Consider the following 19,600-nt stretch of genomic DNA (forward strand, 5'->3'; position numbering starts at 1 on the left):
ACTGTCACAACGAGCCTTACCTGTGGAACTGATGGCTTTTAAATGTCACAGAACTGCTGTGAGTTAAGCCCTTGGCAATGCAGCCTCTATAGGGGTAGTCCTTCGCATCTGCTGCCAAGAATGTGAAATAAGGTTGCCAGCTCTCTCGGGAATGAGACTATGGTATGTGCAAGTATTGCTTATTTGCACATAGTATTCATATATTGTCCATCATCCTGTTTTCACAAAACCTGTTGTCAGATTAATTTTAAAATGGTCTGACCAAAATAAATCATTATTAAGTTGGATAGAAAGGAAAATGTACTTTTCTACTTGGCAATGAAAAGTGAAAATCAGAGCTGAGTGGATGTACAACCCACTTAAATTCACAGGATTGTTTATGAATATGGGGCTCACAGAAGCTAAAAATCTATGGGTCACATGATCATCTTACAAAATTGATTGAAAAACATGGCCAGATGGAAAGTGGGTTGATGACCTTTAATATATGGCCACTAAAGAAAGAATTTCTTGCAGAAGAAGCACTTCCTGTAAATTTGACCCCTCATTTTTAGACCACAGTTGCTGCAATTATCTATATATCTTGTTCTCAACATGGCCAAACCTGACGATTCTTAAATCCAGAGACTGGAGCCATTGACATGCAAGATAGCTCTTTCTACAAACCTAAAAAACATCCAGGTTTTCAGAAAAATATGAATTTTTTGAAAAAAATCATGGGGGTTAAACCACCCAAAATAACAGGAGCAGCACCTGTATCTGTAAGAGAGAAAAAAAAACCTGTGGCTATTGCTAGGCCACAACTGAATTGCCAGCCATCATGCCTTGTTTTCTGTCAGTAAAAGGCATGACCGTTTCCAGAGCTATTTTAGCCTTTGAGGTAAGAAAAGGAAGCAGGAAAAGGGAGAGACTATGGGGCTTTCAGAAAAGGGAAACAGTAGTAAGCAGCACCTGTAGCTTTAAGAAATGAATGCCTTCAATGACGATTGCTAGGCAACCACACAGTATTCCCACCTTTGAGCCTTGATTTCTGTAGTAAAAGGCAGAGGTAGGAGCAGGGCCGTTTCCAGGGCTGTTTTGGACTTTTTTTTAATATAATTTTTTTATTTTTCAAATTAATTCAACTTCAGTTACAAATATCCATTAACATATTGTGTAATCTAACAAATTCTAACTTATCATTTAACTAACATATATATCTTTGACTTCCCCTCTCCCCTCCTGTCCACTTATTATCATTGTTACTCTTTGTATTTATTGTCTAATTCATTTATAATAAATCACCTGTATCTTTATCATAAGAGATGGATTGACTCAATAAAGGAAGCCACAGCCTTCAATTTGCAAGATCTGAGCAAGGCTGTCAAAGATAGGACATTTTGGAGGACTTTCATTCATAGGGTCGCCATGAGTCGGAAGCGACTTGACGGCACTTAACACACACACACACACACACACACACATCTTTATCATATATTTCTAGTTGACTATTGTCTCCTCTTAATTATCTCAACAAATCTGAATTAGATCAAAATATCCCTTAATATCACAATTAAATTCATTCATACAATATATTGTCCATGCCTCCCATTCTGCAGGGCTGTTTTGGACTTTGAGGGAGCATTCATCGGGGCTAGGCCTTGCAGTGACAATTGGGCAAATTGCTAGCACATGACTTGCATGACTCACCCAGACCCAGCTGCTTATTTATATTCCACAGCAGCCACAAAAGCCAGTGTGGCGTAGCCGTAAAGAGTTCCAGACTAGGATCTGGGAGAACCAGGTTCAAATCCTCACTGCCATCAAAGATCACTGCGAGGAGAGAAGGGATCAGGGAAGGTGAGGATACGGTGGCTTCCAGGAAGAAACAAATAAATAGTGTGGGGAGGGAAATAACAAGGGAAAGTGAGGTGGTTCTCCACGCCACAACTGAACCTGACCTGGCAGCCACCCCCTCAAAATTAGGTCACAGTTTCACCAGGTAGAAGTGGCAGGGGGAGGGAAGGGGGGGAAGCTGATGGCAATGGATAAAGCTAGTTGGGCTGGTGGTTGGGACGGAGAGAAGGAACTCGGAAAAAGAGGAGGCTATGGGAACTTTCAGGGAAGGAAAAGAAGAAATAGTGGGGGAGGTCAAGATGAGGTCCCCTGCTTGTATTTTTATGTTTTATTCTTCCATTGTTTTCTTTTGTTTGAGGGATAGAAGTAGCATGTGCAGGTATGGAACACCATGAAAACTTATAACAGCCAAAAACAAAAAAAAAGATTTAGAATTGGGCCATGTGCAATCTTGTTAACAGAAAGATCAATTTATTTATCTAAGGAAGGGAGCATTGATTCTCGAAAACGTATACCCTGAAAATCTTGGTGCTACTGGACTTGAGCCCTGACCTGGATCTCCCAGGCTAGCCTGATCTCATCAGATCTCGGAAGCTAAGCAGGGTCGACCCTAGCAAGTATTTTAGATGGGAGACCTCCAAGGAATACCAGGGTCATGACAAGGAGGCAGGCAATGGCAAACCACCTCTGAACATTGCTTGCCTTGAAAACCCCACCAGGGGTCGCCAAAGGTTTGAGGTGACTTGACAGCAAAGAAAACAAACAAACCTGGACTTGAATCTAGCTTGTTTACCAGTGTGTACCCAAAATTAAAGCAGAAATACCATTTGATATAGATGCAAGCTTACAGCAACATCTGCAGGGCTTAGTGAGAAAGCTTATGTGACTTCTGGGTGGTCCCAACATACCACTAATGGATAAGAATCAGTGCTATGCCTGGCAAGTCAACCACGTCTGCTCTAAGCCTAGGTCATCGTCTTCTCTTCAGAGTACCCTAAACCATTTCTGTTCCCTGTTTATTAGAAAAGCCAATTCTGTTGAGCAATTCTTTTTTTAGTCACTCCCTGGAGTGCTTTCACTGCTCAGGAAGTACAAATAACTGTGATATGTTCTTGAGTTGGAAAAAACAAAATTTTCTCTTTATTGGAATTCTCAGAGTTTATATTTTTGCTGTGGCAGATTTGCCACGATGTAATATTTGGGAATGAATTCCTCTGGCTTTGACGATGTTTGCTTCATTGTAATTCTTTCTGTACCTGTGGAAGAAAATAAAAAATTCATTAAAAAGGAAGGAAAAATGGATCACACAGCTATTGTGCTTCTTTGTTGTGCAGCTGAGGAGAATCAGCAAAGAAAGGAGAGAGTAAAGTCACAAATATTTTTAGACTTTAACAACTTTTAAAATGTTTCCTTTTAAAGTGTTCAACCATGTCATAGATATAGGAAAAGGAAGTATAACAGATAAAAATAGGGAAATAAGTGACAACGAAAGGATCTTATCCCAGGATTAGTCACACCCCTTTAACATTAGCAGCTTCCTAAAAGCTGCCATATTCAGAAAACTTAACAATGAACAAAATTAATACAGGAAACTGCATCAGAACTTCAGGCAGAGTTCCGACAGCTTCTCATCATAAAACTATGGGAAATTTACTACAACCAACTCAAAACCAGAAATTTATTCTAAATTTTAATGAGATGGCTTTCTCAACAGAAATTTAAATTAGATTTCCTTTCAGTTTTAACATATGCAAAACCTGGGATTTGGGAGCCATACTTCAATCTTTCATGCCAAAATCTGATGATGGTGATGATTTTTTGCTGGGGCTGACCCTGCATAGTTTCCGAGATCTGATGATATTAGGCTAGCCTGGGCTATCCAGGTCAGGTCATAAAAAAAAAACCTTTGGGCTTCTAAAAATTAATATAACCTGTACTTTCGGAAGCCAGATACACACATTTCTGCCAGGGAGGAATTCAAAGTAAAAGATGGATTATCCATAATTACAAGATTTCAACTTTGGGGGATCTTGAGCCGACTTTGAGTGCAGTGGTTAGGAAGTTCTGCTTCGTTGACCAGCCAAAGCTCAAAGTCCAGACCTGGACAATCTAGAGCAGAGGTCGACAACGAGGTGCCCATGGGCACCATGATGCCCACCAACACCTTTCCTGGTGCCCAAGTGTTTTTAGAAAGCGGGCAGGGCCAAGTAGAGTTTTGGCTCAGCAAAGATTCTGGTTGGCTGCTGGAGATTTGATTGGCTGTTCAGATTTTTTTTTTAAAGTTGCTTTGGCAGCAGCTGCTACGACAGCACCAGGACCTTCACTGTGTGACTGAAGGTTAGATTCGGCAGCCATTTTTGGGTCTGGCACCACCTCCTGCAGCAGTCATTTTCAGCTCATTCCTGAGCCTTGCAGCGGCCGGGGACAGTGTGGCCAAGGCGCCTCCAAAGAGGTTTCCCAGCCGTTGCAAGGCTTAAAAAAGGCCTTTATCAAAACAAATAATCGAAAACGAGGAAAATAGCCCCATTGAAAACAGCGATGGAGGGGGTGTTCCTGGGCTAGAGGGGCTTAGGAAGCTGACTAGTCAGCTCCAACCCTGGGAATGCCCCAGGAACGCCCCCCCCCCCAATGCCGGCGCCTCATTTCTCTGAGATTTAAGTCCCGGAGAGGCTCCAGCATCAAAGGAGCACCATACAGCTCCGTGGCGCTGATGGAACTGCCCCCGCCACCAGCATAAGTGCCTCTTATTCTGTGATAAAAGGGCACTTCCGCTGGCAGTGGGGTCACACCACCTCCACTACACTTTCAGCCCAGTCCTCAGGAATGGGCTGTTTGTGCCTGTACCCAGAGTAATGTATTTAGTTGGTGCAAGGACTATGCTGAACTATTGAATTCAGCTGTACTGAACTGTGTTGAGCTTGAGGCTCTGCTCCAGGCTCCGTCGTCTGTTTCTCCTGTTGGATGGTGGACTTTGGCCGTCCAACCGCAGACTGGGGGTGTGTGTCTCCAGGCAGTTGGGAACTGTATATAAGTTGAGGTGGTTTTGCAGAAGTTAGTTCTCCCCTGTTAACTGAATAAAGCGGCTGCTGTTGGAACTCTGTCTTGGCCCTTGTGTGTAACCTGTGTATACATAATACCCACCATGCTAAATCAGAATTCTAAAGGTGCCTGCAGGCTCAAAAAGGTTGGGAACTCCGGATCTATAGCAGGGATCTGCAACTTTTACAATTACATAGTTAAGCGACATTAACATTCAGAGCAAGGGATCACCCAGAGCCGCTACAAGAAAGCTTATTTGCATAACCAAAGCTATACTACTTAACATCACTGATATTTGACGTTAATAACTCATAAAGTTTTTGCAGCCTGGACACTAGTTGTTGTTAATGCTTTATTACAAAGTGGCATGCACAAGGTCTCACCATGATAAATATACACTGGAGCTCCCTGCATGATTGTGTTAAATATAAATGATTGTGTTAAATATCATTGTGTTAAACATGATTGTGTTAAATATAAATATACAATGGAGTTCCCTGCATGATTGTGTTAGTGCACTGGCATAAATCTATACATGGTTCACATTTGGATTACTGGCAACTGCAGTATCCTCTGGAATCTGGTGTGTAGGATTAAGTTGACGTATCCAGTTAGTACTCTGGAGACTCTTGCTACCTTCAGCTTCTTCATTGCTTCACACACACTTGGAACCACAACCTACACACACAGAACTAGAACTAAGTGTGGTGCTTCCTATATGCCTTGATGAGGGAAACAAACTAGTTTGTGAGGTTTCACTTAAAGACCTGTGTGTGTGTGTGTGTAAAGTGCCGTCATGTCGCAGCTGACTTATGGCAGCCCCTTTTGGGGTTTTCATGGCAAGAGACTAACAGAGGTGGTTTGCCAGTGCCACACATATTTATCACAGCAACTGTTCATCTCTATCATGACCCACCATAACTTAACAGAATGACCTGGGAGGTTGCTTGTTCAAATGTAATCTCATCCAGAAACGCGCCAGGTGGCAAGGCTGCTGAAAGCTGCAGCCTCCCCCCCCCCACAAAAAAAAATTCCCTTTCCTTTATTTCATTCTTTATGCTTGTGGACCAACTGGCCATAAGCAAAACAAATTCAGCACATCTCATAAGACATAAATAATCATACATACAAAAATATAAGATCCAAACAGTACAGTTAAAAAGAGGTATCATTAAAAACCATAGATAACATTTTTGCCACAGCGAGGGCTACATTTGGGTCAGTATCAGCCAACAACTTTGCAACTATATCTTGCTTTAGGGCCGGTCCCCCACCTCTGAATGTCTATTCTGATCCATTTGTCTCTGGCGAGATCATGCTTTTTTACAATCTACAAAAAAAATGCCAAACAGTGTTTCCCCCCCCCCCCGAAAAAAAGATTCCCTCTGTGCCTTTCCATCACACCACCTATCATCATGGGATGATTAATGCCAATGGGCAACGCTTGGGCGCAAGTGGCAAAACATCATCATGGGATGATTAATGCCAATGGGCAACGCTTGGGCGCAAGTGGCAAAACATCATCATGGGATGATTAATGCCAATGGGCAATGCTTGGGCACAAGTGGCAAAACATCATCATGGGATTATTAATGCCAATGGGCAATGCTTGGGCGCAAGTGGCAAAACATCATCATGGGATGATTAATGCCAATGGGCAACGCTTGGGCGCAAGTGGCAAAACATCATTTTGGGATTATTAATGCCAATGGGCAACGCTTGGGCGCCAGTGGCAAAACATTCCCTGCCTGATCCTGAGCTCTCTCCTGCCCACCTGCCTTCCCCCCCCCCTCCTAACCAGCTGAGCACCTACAAAATGCCAACGCGTGCGATCCCATCGACCGGCAAGTCAGAGGACGGATCCGCGTTTGGCAAAGCATCGTCCTCCCGCCTTTGCCCGGCCATCGGGGGCTTCTCGCTGCAAGGGGGGGGGGGGAATACAAGCCGCGCGCACAACCGCTGACCGCCCGGACTCCCTTCCTGCCGCCCAGCCCCCTGCTCAACTTGGGCCTGGCGGAGATCCCGGCGCCGCAAAGGCCCGGGGACCCGGCGGGAAGGCGAGACGGCGATCGCGCCGCTTCTTTAAGGAGGATCCCCTCCGCGGGAGGCTCCAGCCAAGCTCGGCAATCAACCTCTCCGCTCTGCCTCCCTCCCGTCGGCTACCTTTGGACTTTTCCAAAGACGCTATTACGGGGGGGGGAGAGGGGAGGAGGAGAGACGCTTCTCAAAGCGGCAGCTCTTCGTCGTCGCCCAGCGAGCTCCCCACACACACACACACACACCTGTCTTGAGCATCTCCATAGGTCCCTTTGGACTGTCCGGCGCAGGAGGCAGGCGCTTCTGTCTCTCTCTGTCCCCCCCCTCCTGTCCTCGCAATGGTGCGTCCCGCTGGAAGGGCTCTTCGCGTCCGCCCCGGACGGTTCGGCGTCGCCAGTGTGCTCGCAGCTCGCTAGAGTTGCGGTCGGGCGGCTGGCTCGGGGAAGCGGCGGCGGCTGGGCTGTTTGCTTTCTCTCTCTGTGCGCTCGGTGGCTCTCTCTCTCGCTCTTTCCTCCTTCCCTGTCTCTCACTCACTTCTTTGAAATTTTTACTTCTGAACATTTTCTTGACTGGTGAGTATTTTTTCCCCCTTCTTTCTTCTTCTTCTGCAACTGCTTTTTCCTCCTTGATCCTTTTCGAGTCTCGACCAAAGATTAATTGTAAATTTCTTTTCTTCTTCTTCTTTTTTTTTAAAAAAGAAACTCTTTACCTTTTTTTTTGGTTGTTGATCATTTGTTCTACTTGCAATGTGAGGTCTAACAACTGATTTTACCTTTTTCGGCTCTTACCTCCCCCTCCCACCAAACTAATTTTTCTTTTGCTTAACCCTCTTCTTGTTTTTGTCCCCTTTAAAGCAATTAGCCCTGATCTGCAAAGCTTGACTTATGCGCTCTTGTGCTCTGTTTTAAAACATCTTATCTTTTTTTCCCCTTCCAGACGTTTAATTTGTTTCTGTGGCTTTATTCTTTTGTCTTTGAACTTTTAAATGGTTCCCCCCCCCTTTTCTTTGTATTACAGCCTTTCGTTCTTCTGTCTGCCAAATGATGTAGTGCTTTTCTTGGAAGATTTTGTTTTTGTTTTGTTTTGTTTTTTGTAAAGGAATTGCATTTCTGCCGGTCATGTCCCATCTTTCTTTCCCCCCCCCCCATTTCCTTATCCCACCCCCAAAACGGATTTCTCGAATGTGTTGTGCTATCAATACTTTCCTCTTGGTTTAAGTTCCCTGGTGAGCCTTGGAAAGGACCAAGGTGCTGTTCCAGCAGAGATAGACAAGAGGATGGGGTGGGAGAGGGGGAGTTTTTGAAACTTAAGGGACTACCCGGTGTGAAATAAAGCTTTTTCTGCAGCCTACCATAAGGGAAGCAGTAAAGTGGTTTTTTAAAAAACAACTTGTCAGTATTGTATATGATGCATGTGTGATTTGTTGTCTTTATGCTCTGTATTGTTGCCAAATACTCTGGTTATCTGTGATACCAAAAGGGGGTGGGATTTTTGAAATGGAAGACTACTGTTGTAACTATCCTGGAGTGGTGATACGCTGTTTTATTCATATTGTAAAGTGTAAACTGTTTCCAGTTATCGTGGATCCTGTCTGTGGTGCCTGAATGAATGATCCAGTCTCTAAGCCGATTTGGTATGATTTGAGAGTCAGAAGCTGATGTAGCAAGAGAACTTCAGCAGCACACCTTGCCTTGTAGCTCAGTTTTATTTTATTTTTTAAGTTTGTGCACACTTATTGTTTTGGAAGTGCATCTCTGGTCACCGAATGTTCTACTGTTCTCCAGTATCCTCAGGAGAACCTTCAGTTGGTTCTCAAAAGGTACCTCTGAGAGTAAGCAGTTTGCCCAAGGCTGTGCAGTAAGTTGAGCGGTAATTTAAACCTTGTGTTCTCCCATCTAAGTAAGCTAATGTAAGAACTACTGCATTCACTGGTTCCTTACAAATGGCTTGGAGATGCTGGCCCTAAAAGCATGTCTTACTCCTTTCAATGTATTGTCACTCTAAGAAAAGAAAAGATGGGGATAAATCAGTGCACTAAAATTTAAAAAAGATTCTATAGCGTTCCTTCCAAAACAGAGGAATGCCTGTAAACCTGAGCTCTGTTGAACGTTCTCTTTAAAGATAACCTTAGAGGAAGGGCAATTTGTCAGATTTACAACCTACCCTTTCTCTGAGGAGTATAGAGTTTCCTTTTTGCTTTGCAACCCACCTGTGAATTATATTAAGCAGCGAGGGAGGGACTTGCCCAGGCCAGCCACTGAGCTCCACAATTGAGTGGACATTTCAATCTGGATTTCCCAGTCGAAATGGACACTCCATTCCCTGCACAACACTTTAATTCCATTGCAATATTGAATAAATTTTGTGCACTACGAAAAAGCTCATCTTCACGTACACAGGTTCTTTTTTTTCTGGATTATTTAAAATAGCACTGTGCTGCTGTTTACAGATGTAAACTATTTTAAGATTTCGTTCTTGGAAAGTTGCACAGATCTTCCCAATCTTGGCAAAAGTTCCACTTCTGATATCTTTTTTTGAATCGGCCATAATGAAGTTTCTCTTTACTTGCATTTAAAAAATGTATAGTTCTCTTGTTGATGTTGATTTTTGAATATGGAGGGGTTATTAAAATAAATGTCAGAAATCCCATAAATGGATGAAGAGCCCCTAGGAAGGAGGTGATTGGGAACAAAAATGCAGGATATTGTTGGTATAATCTCGAGCTAAACTATATATGAAAGGCAGGTAGACTCATACATCCAGTACAAAACATGTCATACTTGTCTAAGGTAATTCAGCTGTGCTTCACTTAGGATCATGTTAACTCTGATCAGTGTTGAAGAGACAGCTGGTGAACCAGGTTTATATATTTACAGTCTAGTCTGTTAACCAGTTCAGCTACTTTGCAAACTGAGTGGTTTAGCAAATACTTTGGGATAGAGGCTTTCTGTTTTTAAGTTGACAGTGTCAATTCTACTGTGGTGTCTGACTTAGCTTTCTTTTCCCCCAGATGAGTTGTGCTACTGCTTTTTAGTTTCTTAGAACAGGAGCTATTTTTTCACACCTTTCTGTGCACAATTTTCTAGAATAAGTAGATGTATCTAATACACATTGGGCATAATTCAGCCAAGGCTGAATCTCATTAATTTCAGTGAAGGAGATTGAGGCACATGGCCAACTCATCCACTGAAATCAAGAGCATTTCATACTTTCAAGTGCTTATAAAATACATAGAATGAAAATCTTATTTTGTGAGGGGTTGACATTACTATCTTGTGTTTTTTAAAAAGACATCTGGGAAACAGAACTGTTCAGAAGATGAAAGAGTACATGTTGTGCGAGGGGAAAATCCAGGAACCAGCAGAATAATGGAGGCTCTTCAGGGTCTCTTAAAAGCTACCTGCTCTCAATAGCAGCTTGTCACTGGTATTATTCATTATTCAAGGTTAGCCTTGGTTAGAATGTGAGGTGTCTCTTCAGAAAGCACATACCACAGATGACTATTCTACCCCTTCCCAATGTCAATGGGAAGATTGTCAATGGAGGATGTATGTGGGCTTTGACTGTCAAGATAAAGTTGTAGATGGATTTCAAGGGAATGGTAAAGAGAGCAAGTCTTCCAAGGACAGCTTCTTTTGAAAAGGCATATAACAGACAGTGATTTGGGAGGAATGTTTTGTGAGTACGGCTGTCAAATCTTAACCTCAACTCCTGTGCCAGGGAGTAGGAGACAATGTCTGCATGTATACCAGGGAAGAAGAAGTGGATGGGGAGAGATGGTGCCTGGGGATAGTAGAAAGGAAATGTGGAGCATAGGTTTTATTGGGAAAGGAGGGGGATGAGTGACTGAGGAACCAAGGACGGGATGTCTAATTGGGAGTGGTCTGTATATTTAATATCTGAAATACTGTCTGCAGACCTTTGCTTTACACCATGTGAAGGGGAAATTAATGCTCTTGATGAAGATAGATTGTATTTTCAAGGAAAAGTGGTGTGACTCGGTCCTTCAGAGAAAAGAGATGAAAACATTGCCACACCCCAGTGGATGTTGAGTCCTCTTTAAAGGATCAGAACATCTATGAGTGGGTATGTGGAAATTCCAGGCCTTGAACACAGTTTAAAGAGGAAGCCAAAGGGAATCTTTTCCAGGGACAAATCATAGCAGCTGCTTTGATAGCCGGGCTGTCCTTAAAGTATTGTGTCTCCTAGCATTGAGATGGCACGATTCTAAAAAACACTGCATACCTTACCTCTGTAATTTCCTACAGCACCCTTCCTGCTATGAGGGGAGGTAGGAAAGGAGCGAGTGTTTTCCTGGTGAGAAGCTGTTTCCATCAAGGGTTAGAGTTGTTGCCACCTTTTCTGCCACCCTCCCATCCTGTGAATTAGCCTATTGATGGCAGATTTGTTGCTGGGTAAATTTAAATTGTTGTTTAACTACTTCTGGGATTTCTGTTGTGGCACGTGTGTAACGTTGTCAACCACGTTGAGTCCACTCTGAGCAGAGAAAAGCAGGTTAAAAGCAACAAAATAAATACATGGATAAAATAGTAGCATTGTCCCCATTTTGCAAATAACAAGTGCAGTTGGGGCAGAGGCTGAGGAGTGGGGGAGACAACGCAGAAATAAATTGCCCCTTAATTATACTTAGTGGTAGTTTCAGATCCTGGTAAAGGTGAAACTCTGGTCAGCATTAACTGTGGTTAAAAATCAGTGTCAATGTAACTGTTAGTAGTAGTGGGGGTTGCATAAGTGGGAAGGGGACAGGGTGGGAGTGAGTGGGAGCATGCAGTTCTGTGGCTGATCCTTTGCTTTTGGTTAAAGTACAGGCCTTATTACCTTGGCCCTGGTCCCTAGTGAATTCAGGGCCAGAGACTTTTGAACTGAACAGAACTCGTGTTCTGAGCCACTACACAAGACCAGCTGAAGCAACAGCTCCAGTTATGTGGGAGTTGGTTCTACAACTTAGAGAAACTCTGAAGAAATGAGGGCCGTAAGGCCAGAGTTTGATTTTGAAGGGCATGCATAGGAAGAGAAGGGAAAATAGCCTGGCAATAATCTAGTGATGCAAAGGGTGCGTTTATCCAGCTTTGCTAGTTATGCAGGCATTGAGAGGGAGGGCAGGAGAGTGGTGAAGTCTGAAATAATGAGCTGAATGGAAGTAGCGTTCGGATATATTGCCACAGCAAATGCTTTCCAAATTCATAAAAATTTGCCAGGCAAAAATGTCTTGGGTTAATAACAAGCGATTTTCTTCAAACCTATAAAGCTGTAATGAGGTAGTTAAAATGTAATCCTAAACCTACACTTTTCGTACCTATATTTATAGGAGTAGGTTAATCTGTAGAATTCATGCTGATCTGGATAATCTGAATCTAGCCAAATTGTAGGGAGAAGCTTTTAGGAGAATGCTGAAAAGCACAGATATTTTTTCTCCCCAGACCTGAGTTATGTCACTTTTTTCTTTTTTTCAAGGATGCCTGCAGCTATTGCATTTTAAGAAGACAAAAAGCTTTTGTTTTCAAACTGGCCTAGGAAAATGCCAGGAATGAATTCAAAGCAAAGGTTTCCAGAAGTTGTCATCTATGATTAAGCTGATCTCTCTGTTGCATAAGAACACATTGCTGTGTGAAAGGATAGCTTGCTGTGGCCATTTTCTTCCATCTTAAACATGTAACACTTTTACCCTTATATGTTCAGGTGAACAATACAATCTTGACTCAAAAGTGTCCATTTTAACTAGCTGGTCAGGTTTCCACTTGTTGCATCTCTTAAGAAACTCAATTGTGCCTACTTTACAGCAGATTGGATTAGGGTACAATTGTTATACACAGATTTGCTGAGAAGAAACTTCTTGTCACTCTTGAGCCTTTGCTAAAGAATGTAGGATTACAGAAGAAATATTTCATGAGCTGGAAGGTGATGCTAACATATAAGTCGAGGAGCAGAAAATAACTGTAAAGGTGATTAAAATAAACTCAGTTTTTGTAAATCTAAACTGGCTTGTTCCCATGGGCAGTTTGAAGTTTGCTGATATCTTGCTGGTTGGTCATGGCAGCGTGTGTTAATTTTAAACAGTGACTTGGATCAGAGGTGATTCACACATGCGGTCACTTGACACGCAGCTCTGTGGAGTCTCAAGGTTTGGTGATTCACACTGCAAACGTGCAGATGCTCTCAACTGAAAAGTAATGCAATGAAGGTGCGAGGACATGATAGCTCTGCTGGTGGTGTCTGATCTGTGATACGTGTCTCACATAAGCAAGTATACAACTGATGCTGCAGCCATCCAGTGATAAACACGTAGGAAATTGTGCTAAAAGTTTGCTTGCTGGTTGGTGATTGGGTGCCTCAGTCAGTAGAAACCAGTTGTGGAACTCCCTTCCCCTCTATAGATGGATCAAAATCCATCATTCTTCAAACAGCTGTGCAACTTTCCTATATGGATTATCATTCAAGAGCTAAGGTTTGGTTGGTGTGGAAAAGTTAAGTATTTGTGACTGTGCATGCATATGCATCTTTTTGTGTGTGTGCTTTGTTTCTAATTTACTATGTATTTATGTAATTTATCATGCTCTTGGGGATAGATAGCGATTGAATTTTTTTAAGTGATTTTTTTTTTTGCTTGTTTGGACAGCTGGTGGGACAGCTGGATATACTCTGCTAAAAGTTGGGGAAGACCTGGCACATTTTTTATATATCTGAATGCTGGAAGTGAGGATAGGAAATAATTTGACTTCTATGCCATGTTGGCTGGTGATGGGTTTTATGGATTGTTTGCTTTAATCACGGAAATATACCATGTCCAACAGGATTCTTGGTGCTCTAGAAGTAGAGGTGAAAGGGAAAGAATTCTGGCCTTGGGACTTTAATTCAAAAGCATTTATAGCAGAAGCCTGCCCAAACTTTTATTGAAAGGAAGCTTAAGTTTTGACTCTACTTTGTACAGGCTCCTAGGAGCAGTTTATTCGTTTTGATGCTGTGGTTATGGCTTAAAATAATGCTACTTTGTAGTGGTTTCCTGAGAGCCAGCGTGGTGATTAAGAGCAGTGGATTCTAATCAGGAGAACCAGGTTCAGTTCCCCACTCCTCCACATGAAGCCTGCTGGGTGACTTTGGGCCAGTCACAGTTCTCTCAGAACTCTATCAGCCCACATGGAGGCAGGCAATGGCAAATCACCTCTGACCAGCGCTTGCCTTGAAAAGCCCGACATTATTGTCATAAGCCAGCTGTGACTTGATGGTACACACACACAGTGGTTTTCTTCTCCGTTAGAACCAGGATAAGCTTTTTCTGCTTGACTCTGTGTAGCTCTCCATTGAATGGTTCCATATTTATTAGTATAATTCTTAAGCTGTGGTATCCAGAACTGACACAGTGCTCCACACGAAGCCTGATAACAAGGCCTCATTTTGAGCTTTGTTCATTCCTAGCCTCTGCAGCTGTTGGGTCAATCTCTCAGGTGTATTTGGGTACATATGATCTTCCCTTGGTGTAAGATGTTTGAGCAAATAATCATGAGGTGGCTTTCTGGATATAAATGGCTTAGATTCGCTGATATTTGGTTCATGATAATCAGCAGTGTCTTGGTGTGCAGCCTAATTTTGATGAAGTCATTACGCAGTGTCTGTTTTTCATCAGTTTTGAGAGGCTTGAAACCAAGTCATTTGAACTCAAGGAAAGTCATTCTGATCTCTTCAGAGGACATTTGAGTATTTGTACTTGGGAGTGGGGACAGAAATCCTCAGTCAGAGAGGAAAGAAGGTAAATTTTCTATCATCTTAGCATGTAGCGTGATAGCAAGCACTCTGATCCCATGAACCCATGCAAATCTGCCCCACACTAAGGCTTCACTGATGCAATTGATCTTGTTTTCAAGACAAGGCCATCCATATGATGCTTCCCCAAATGGAATTCAACTAGGACATGAGAAGAGCCTGATTGGATCCAACTAGTCCAGCTTTCAGTGAGCATTGGACTCTAATCTGGAGAACCAGATTGGATTCCCCACGCCTCCATATGCAGCCTGCTGGGTGACCTTGAGTTAGTCACAGTTCTCTCAGAACTCTCAGCTCCACCAACCTCACAAGGTGCCTGTTGTCGGGAGGGAAAGGGAAGGTGATTGTAAGCCACTTTGAGACTCCATTTGGTAGAGAAAAGCAGGATATAAAAACCAACTCTTCTTCTAACTTACCTCACAGGGTTATTGTGAGGCTAAAATGGAGAAAGGAGGAATGTTGAAACCATTTTGGGTACCCATTGGGGCGAAAAGTCGGGTTTAAATTGTCACTGTCTACCAAGAAGGATATGCTCCAGTGAAATAGATGTGTTTTGATGCTTTTAATACTTTACTTGCTCTTTGCACTCTGTGGCAGGGTCCAAACCCCACCAGAGTTAAAACAAGTAGACTTCAACACCTTTTGTGGTGAGGTAAATGCATGGCAGCTAACATCTATTACAATTTAGTTAGCGTTCCTTATGGTTTAAACACTGGCCAACCTTGAAAAAATTAGATTTGCAGCCTCATCTTGCTCATCTTATCTCAGAATCTGTATTTCGTTCAACGTTTTAGCATTCTTAGTTGTGATTGAAATCCCTAGAATGTGTAACAGTACAATTCTGATCAGAGTTACAGCTTTTGAACCGCATTTAATGGCGTTAGAAAGGTGTAACTCTTATGATTGCAGTGGAAATTCCTTTTTATTTCAGAATGGGTTGTTTGCTCCAGTCTCACAAATGCCCCTGAACCCATGGAAATGCATTTTGAAGTCCCTGTTATGCTTAGCTGCTGGGTTGCTGAATAAGTACACCTGACACCCCAGATGGATTTGCCTTCAAAGTGACCCATAATGACTTTGCCGAGGAATGTATTCTGGTCAGACTCCAGTGTGTAACAGTCACCACCAGAAGGCAGCAGTGGGATTTTTCTCACACCATGTCTCAACATTTGGATGAACTTCACAAGTGCTGGCAAGGATACCTTTTTAGCCTGCAATGCCTCCGTTGAGTTGTTTATGCTGAACAAATGTTGATGTTGACTTCAAATTATAGATGCAAGAAATAAATAAGACCAATCTAAACATCACATGTGCAAGTGATCTTGATGTTGCATCTGGTAAAGGTAATTGTAAAACAAATGCTTGGGATGGCTGAGACACCTCACATGATACCAGTGAGGACATCCAAGGTAACCCAGATGGGAAATATCTCACCCTTGTAATGCAGGTTTCTGTGCTTTGGTACCACTGCTATCAGCAAGAATTAGCCTCACTGTTATGGTAGGGTGTTGACTAGTACAAGATGTCTGCTCATTCGACACAGTGTGGTTTGCCTGATAATGCCTATTTTTCTTGAACGCCACATTTATATAAAAGATCTGGAGCTGGATTTCAGAATTTTGCAGAGTTCTACAGCACAGGTGCCCCACATCTGCAGTGCCTACGATTCTTGACATTTGGATCTGTAGAGTCTATTTACTAGCTCTTATTTTACACACAGATGCTTTTTTATGCCTGTGGTGCACACACACCCCGTGCCCCAGTCTCTTTTGGACCTTTCCCCATGTCTTGCGAGCTATGGTAGTTGTGTTGTGTTGTTCTTTTCTAACACCCACCAACAACGTTCTTAAGCTACAGCAAAAGAAGCCATTCTTGCATAAGGAGAAAGAAAAGGAAGATAAGTTTAAAGAAGAAGAGAATAGATTTAAAGATCATATTGAATTCTGCACTGAAATCTACTTGGCATATGTTGATGTTATAGGGGATTTGAAACTAGCTATGGTGTGTTCTGAAGAATTCAAGCATTGTTTCAGGTGCTAATTGCTGGTGAGAGACTGGCAAGATTCCTCATGCAGCCTGTGTGCATTCAGTTACTGTTCTTTCTAGAAGAAATACACCGTGGGCTCATGCAGCAATTGCCCCAAGCCAAACTTGAGTCATTATTAATAATACTTTGCCTTCTTTCTTCCAAATTTGGGGGGTATGTTCTGAGTAATCTTTACACAGTAAGTTTTCTTTGGGGAGAAAGCAGACGCATTGCTTTTATAAATACTGGTTTACTTTACAGGCTAAGGAGGAGTGGTGGGCACTCAGCAACCCTGCGATGCTGATCCACATCCATCTGTGCAAGCTGTACAATCCAGTAATTTGTGAGCTGGCCAAGACAGACTCCCCCCCCCCATAATGTAATAAAACTTGTATCCTGTTTTCATTGTCCTTTTATCTCTTTGCCTGCAGCAGTCAATGATCTGAGGAGTGGGTGGCAAGGGGCACATTCTTGCATCAGCTCTGGAAGAAAGCCATGCATTATGTTTGTTTATTTATTACTTTCAACTTATAACCCACCCTCCCCAGCCAAAGCCAGGCTCAGGACGGGTAACAACTTTAAAACCAGCCTACAGGCATAATAGCATTCATTAAAACTAAAACAATCACTAAAACAGTCTTAAATAAACAGAGAAGGGCAACCTGCTTTGTTTGACCCATGTTTCTTATATCATGTTATGACTTGAGTTTCATGACTAAGCTAGAATATCAAGCAGATCCTCTAGGTTCTTGATCAACAGTGCATTCCCTGGATCACCCTGCATCTTTTGATCCCTCCCTGTTGGTCACCTGCACTTCTGAACACTTCCTGTTGTATGTGAACTGTAGTAGTAATAAATTTCAATCAGATCTACTGATGCTATTATTCTTCCTTTGATAATAATACAATGAGAGCAAAAAGGGCCAGGGACTGGAAAACTGTATGAGCAATATTTGTATATTAGGGCATTAAAGGGCTGCTTGAGTTGTATCCAGTTATTTCCCACCAGTGCAAGGACACTTCCACTGGCAGGTGTGGGGATTTTTGACAATTTTCACTCTCTCACTACAGACTCCTGCATCATGGTCAGGGCTATTCATGGGGTAGAGAGCGGGTGAACCTCAAGAAACATTTTAGGGGTATTGTAGACTGCACTAAGGGGATGAGGTGGGAAACCTTTGGCTTGTAGTTGGTCTGATACAACCTAATGTGATTGCAAATCAAATGTTTCAAGGTTGGCCACCAACAAAAGTTACATTGGGGGGTCATGGAACTTACATATGCAAAAGCCATGTGGGTCAGGGGGCTTTAGTGAGAAGGGGAATTGGACATTATTGAGTGAAAAAGCTGGTTGAATCCAACCCAGCATTTCCTAACATAGCTTAGGTTCAGAACATGTTATGGATTTCTGTGTGGCTTTTTAAAAAAATGGTTATCATTATGGAGATAACTAATTTGGTACTTATATCATTCTCTCATCTAAGTGCAGTTTGTACAAAAAAAAAGCTTTTAGTCACACTGGACAAGACTGATCTGTGCTCCGCTCTCTAGCTTTTACTTTAATAACATCCATTGTAAGAAAGTATCAAACTTTTACTTCAATAACATCCATTGTAGGAAAGTATCAAACTTGATCATGGTGGTGGCATTGGAGGAAGGGGTTAACCCATTCACATCTGTACTGTTTTCCTTATGTAAATCACACACATGAAGTTGCTGTTTCCCCCCCCCCCCCCAAAAAAAAAGCAGTTACTAGTATGTTGTCTATTGGACAAATAGCACCTTTGAAGGGGATTTAAATTATGAAATTTAGATAGATTAAACCCCTCTTCTCTAGACTGACAGCCCTGATCTAATTATTTCTCCTATTCCTTGAGAGATATACAGTGCAATTCAAAGTAGAGTAGTACCCTTCTAAGCCTAACTGTTCAGGATGGCACTGCTAAATCACCAATCTCTAGTCTCATTCATCTTGATCGTTAAAAACTAGAAGAGAAGTAAGGAAGAAAGACTTCTTAGCTCTGACTTGTTTGTTAACCTGCTTGCTTGGGATGTGCATTTATTTTCAAACAAATGAAAAACAAAGAAGAAAATCCCAATTCATTATGTTTATTTGGGTAATGAGAATGAATAGGAATGACAAAAAAAATTATCAAATTCCAGGCACCAGGAAAGCAAATTAAATGAATGGCAGTCTGGCTTTAAGTAGGTATGGTCATTTATTTCCTAACTAAAAGAAAAAGAAGCCTCCAAGGCCCCAATCTTTAGGGTTACCAAAACAAGTGGGAACCACACCTATGAACTAAATTTTAGAAGTGTCAATGGAAAATCAAGTTTGTATCCCTACAGTTTGCATTCCATCTCCACATTACTGTTGTTATCCAGCAGTGTCCTATAAGTTTTCACCAACCCAACCTCTTCTCAAAAACCTTCCAGTCAGCAAATAAAGAGATCTTATAGCAAGAATATACTACCTGAGGCATGTAATTCAACGCCAAGTTATTTTTCAGTTTGGGGTACAAAATGCAGATATTTGATTAGTACCATTCAGACTTCAGTTTGCCATCTCCTGCTAGATGGATCCCCCCCACAGTGGATCATTTTGTTTGCTTGCTTATTCTTAAATCGCCTCTTGAAAGTTGATGCTGCCTTTGTTTGCTGGCAGTAGAGCATGGGATGTATGTGTTGTGAGTGGTGTGTGCACCATTATTCCTGCCATTTCTTGAGCTGTAGAAATTGTTCTCTGCTTGTTTGCGTACGCCTTTGAAAGCAGATAGGTTTTCTAGGAGGATTTATTGTTGCACACATTCCATTAAGAGGTATGAGGCTGTAAGAAGTGGTCTGAAGCCATTCAAATGTGTAAAACTATTCCTATAATCCATA

General features: G+C 42.2%; 1 protein-coding gene across 1 annotated transcript in view; it reads left to right on the forward strand.

Moving 5' to 3' along the window:
* Window positions 1-7,408: 7,408 nt before the first annotated feature.
* RALY (RALY heterogeneous nuclear ribonucleoprotein) overlaps window positions 7,409-19,600 on the forward strand; it is a 307,270-nt gene continuing 295,078 nt past the window's right edge. Inside the window, exon 1 of the mRNA XM_056844432.1 lies at window positions 7,409-7,484. The gene's annotated coding sequence lies outside the window, so the exon portion shown is untranslated. The remainder of the gene's footprint in view (window positions 7,485-19,600) is intronic.

The sequence above is a fragment of the Euleptes europaea genome, chromosome 2 (genome assembly GCF_029931775.1).
Source record: "Euleptes europaea isolate rEulEur1 chromosome 2, rEulEur1.hap1, whole genome shotgun sequence".
NCBI lineage: Eukaryota > Metazoa > Chordata > Lepidosauria > Squamata > Sphaerodactylidae > Euleptes > Euleptes europaea.